Consider the following 4,139-nt stretch of genomic DNA (forward strand, 5'->3'; position numbering starts at 1 on the left):
ACGGCACTCATTCTAAGCTCAAGTTCACTTGTCATTGCCATAAGCTGTATAGTAATTCATGGCCAAACGATGAAACTTTAATTAATTATTTCTCTGTAAATAAACGGTCAATCAATCTGAAACTTCGCATATGTATTCAAAAATAGTTAAAGAAGTTATAATAAAAATTTCAGCTTTTTAGCATGGATTTCGTTTCACGCTAAAACCACCTTAAACAGTTTTCTGCATCGCTTTTTGTTTTTGTGACTTACAATATGCTTATTACCGGCCTTCATCACTCTTATTATTATGTATTGGGTATTTAAACATCCGATGCGACACTGTCGGCCCCTACGTAAACTATAACCAATATGGTCGTGGATGACATATTAAATATACGTAAACCATCACGAATACCAGTAAAAACATAGCGCAATTTTACGTTTATACTGATTTTTGTGTGTTTATAGCGAGTCAAGTTGCTAATATGCGCATATTGTCAATGTGACCGTGTGGTGAATTATAAACTTCGGCAATAAATAAACGCAATTAAACCTTAGAGCGCGATTGTACCAAACCCCCTTTATGAATTTGAATTCTGTGGAGCCCTGCAGTATTAGTTAAACATTTCTTCTTCCAATCTATACCGTTGGCAAGTGGAAAAAAAGTGTCCTGATTTGTTTGCAAGCGCTCGTTCCTAATATAACTCGAGAAAAGAGAGAGTTGCTGCATGTTCAGTAGAAAAGAAGATAACAAGGTCCAAGAGGCTTATTATTCGTGCAACCGCCCAGTGTGTCCAAAGCATTGGGTAATCATGTGAAGAAATTGTGTCGGTAGAAAATAGCGCTTTCATTAATCATTATTTTTTCATTTGTGATCATTCTGAAACGATTAGTCTTCAAAATTAAAAAAATTACATGAGAAAATAATGAAATAATCATTAAGAATCGTTCCTTCCACTTTTCATGAAATAGCCCACTTCAGATTCCCAAATAAATACCTTTTTTTTGAGCTGCACTATTACCGTGTTTTTAACTTAAAGAGCTATATTTCGAGAGTTACAGATTGAATTTTCAAGTAAAAATATTGAAAATTGACTGATTTATGATTTTTGTTGTGTGAAAAAAGTGATTTTTCACTTTTTTGTAAGTATTTCTTTTTTCTGACGCGCACCAACATTTTTCATCCATATAACCTTATCCTCAGACTGAAAGGATAGTTGGAGAGTATCCAGTAATTTTTTTGAATTGATATAACGGATAATCTCTTTGCAGGATGAAATTTTCTCGCTGGGGTCGCCCACGACCCCACGTGGCGCTTTGTGAAATTATGAGATAGGATGGCGCTTTAAGGGTAAAAGTAGTCCGTCTACTGGAAAAGCTAGTCAAAGATATATCTGTTATTTTTTTATGATGTTTGGAATTACATACAAAATTTGGCCAGCATAGCAATTAATAAATTGGGTAATAAATTTTAATGCAGAATAATATGATTAAAACTGCTTTTAAATAATAATAAAATGTACATTTAAAGATTTATTTGACTCGGTCCGAGTAAAAGTCATTTTTCGCTCTCAGCAGTTGGCAGCATAACGAAATGTTGAGGAAGTAAACTTAACCTACAAATACACAGACAACAACATCATTATTTGATATTTCGCGCAATTCTCGATTCCAAGAGAAGCTGTTTGGCAACTTTAGTCAACGCCACACCGTTCTTGTCATATTTTACATCTGTATATTTTGCTAAAATTAAGCTTAAATACCCTGGAAACAAGTACAAATGAGCAGTAATTTAAATTTCAAATTATATTTTCTGTCTCCAAGACAGTTTTCCTAACAATTTTCAACGAGTTTTAAAGCCAAAATGAACCATTTTTGGATCCCGCGAAAGAGGATTCCATAAGATCCCATGTTTTTTGTCACAACTTTAAACAGTGATTATTCAAATTTTAATGATTTTTCATCGGACTGATCCAATAGCCGGACCGCTTTAAAATAGAAAAGTGATTTTCAGAGCAAGTGTTAAAATGTGCGGGATTAGTAACACTTTTAATTGATAAAAGAGAATTTTAAATTATTACAACAAAAAAAAAAGATTTTTCCACCAAATATTAGATTTTTTTTTAGTAAATAATTGATCTTTCAAGACAAAATGACGAATTTTCTATACAAAAAGGTTGAATTATCAGTCCAAAAATATTAAATTTTGATAAAAAAGTTTATTTTATACTAAAAAAGACGAATTTTCAACTAAACTAGATTAAGTTTCAACCAAAAAAAAAAAAAAAAACGAATTTTTAACAAAATACTTCAGTTTTAACATAAAGTTGAATTTTTACTTTAAAAAGAACAATGCTTGACCAAAAATGAAATAGGTAAATTTTCAATAAAAAATATGAATTTTCAACAAAACAGTTAAATTTACAATCAATGCGATGAATTTTTAATAAAAAATTTTGAATTGTCCACCAATAAATGCATTTTTAAGAAATAGTTCAACTTTAAAACGTAGTTATTAAATTGTAAACTAAAAAGATCAATTTTTGTACAAAAAAATTAATTTTCTATCGAAGAAACGAACTTTAAACCAATTTCAAGAATTCTGAACAAATACGTTGAATTTTTAAATCAAAAAGTTTTTTAAGTCAAAAAGTTGAATTTTCAAGAATACATTTTTTTCAATTTTAAAGAAATTAGATCAATTTTAAAACCTAGTTTTTAAATTTTCTAACAAAAAGATGAATTTTCTACCGAAAAAAGGTTTTTTTTTTATTAAAAAATTCTAAACCAAAAAGGTAAACTTTCAACTAAAAAAAGATTAATTTACTATCAAAAAAGAGGAGTTTTCTTTAAAATTCAAGAACTGTCAACCAAACAGATGAATTTTTGAGAAAGAATTTTTTTTAATTTGAAAGAAATTAGTTCAACTCTAAAACCTTGTTTTTAAATTTTCCAGCAAAAAGATGAATTTTTTCCTGAAAAAAACGAAGGTTTTTTTACCAAAATAAAGAATGTTCAAACAAAAGTGTGAAGTTTCAACTAAAAAATAAGCATTTTTAAACGAAAAGACTAATTACTACCGAAAATACGTATTTTTAATCAAATTCAAGAGTTAGCAACCAAAAAGGTGAAGATGTTGGATTTTGGATTGTCTACAAAAATCAGTGTTAAATCTTGTTGCTACTAAGAATCCGGCAAAATTGACGTCTAACTAAAATAATAGTGTTTTTTCAGTTTAATCTAAGAAAATATGTCCAGAACGAAAAGGGTGGGGGGGATCTTACGTAATATCGATGCGTCGTATAGAAAGTTCTGACTGTTGCTTACGTGGGGACGAGAGGATAGAAGTGATCTCAAAAGTATTGACGTATTTACTTAAACAGCCCCATGCCAAACGTAGGGTTTTGCCCCCCCCCCCCCCCAATAAGTGGTAACGTAGTTTATGGTCGACCTATAAGTGCTGTAATAAATAGCTCTGATGAGCAAAGTACTTTCGAGCTAATAGTTATTTACTCCAATAATGGAATTTGCATGTCAATATCGAAAATCAACAAGTGCCGGAGGTTCTTGCGTTAGCGGTTGTGACTCCAATGAGAATAAAAACCTCAATTTAAGTTTTCATAGAGTGCCAAAGCTTGGCAGCATTAAAATAAAAAGGCTAAACTTATTTGGAAAAATTGAAGTTTTAGATAAATACGCAACTATACAAGTGTTACTAGTTCCAACCTTGAACGTACAGTTTCATTGCAATTCTCATCGCCACTATTAATTATTAACCTGTCTCTTATTTCATGTGGTTTTGGTTTTAAAGCGCTAGTTTTAAAGGCACAATTGATATATTTCAACTTTTTCGAGAGGTTTTCAACAGCTTTGCAACTTTACAATCATACCAGAATTAAGATTATGTTGGTTTTCAATCATATTTCTCGATGCAGGTGTAGTTGTTGCCTAACTACACAAACTATATTAGTCAAAAATACAATTTTCTAAAGTTGAAGAGATTTTTAAATTAAATTATTGCTACTATTCCATATTGTACATATGGCTTCTGCGGTCATATTATGTACAGTCTGTCAAGTTAAAGCGTGGGTGGCTTTACTCGCAGTCGGTAAGGTGTATCGACATGATTTTGGTGTCAAAATATTAAGAAGAGCTCCC

General features: G+C 30.9%; 1 protein-coding gene across 1 annotated transcript in view; it reads left to right on the forward strand.

Annotated features, from left to right (window-relative positions):
* Window positions 1–4,139, forward strand: part of LOC117174234 (dolichyl-diphosphooligosaccharide--protein glycosyltransferase 48 kDa subunit) — a 10,633-nt gene that overhangs the window by 5,263 nt on the left and 1,231 nt on the right. The gene's annotated exons all lie outside the window — the stretch shown is intronic.

This window comes from Belonocnema kinseyi, chromosome 6 (assembly GCF_010883055.1).
Source record: "Belonocnema kinseyi isolate 2016_QV_RU_SX_M_011 chromosome 6, B_treatae_v1, whole genome shotgun sequence".
In the NCBI taxonomy this organism is placed as follows: domain Eukaryota; kingdom Metazoa; phylum Arthropoda; class Insecta; order Hymenoptera; family Cynipidae; genus Belonocnema; species Belonocnema kinseyi.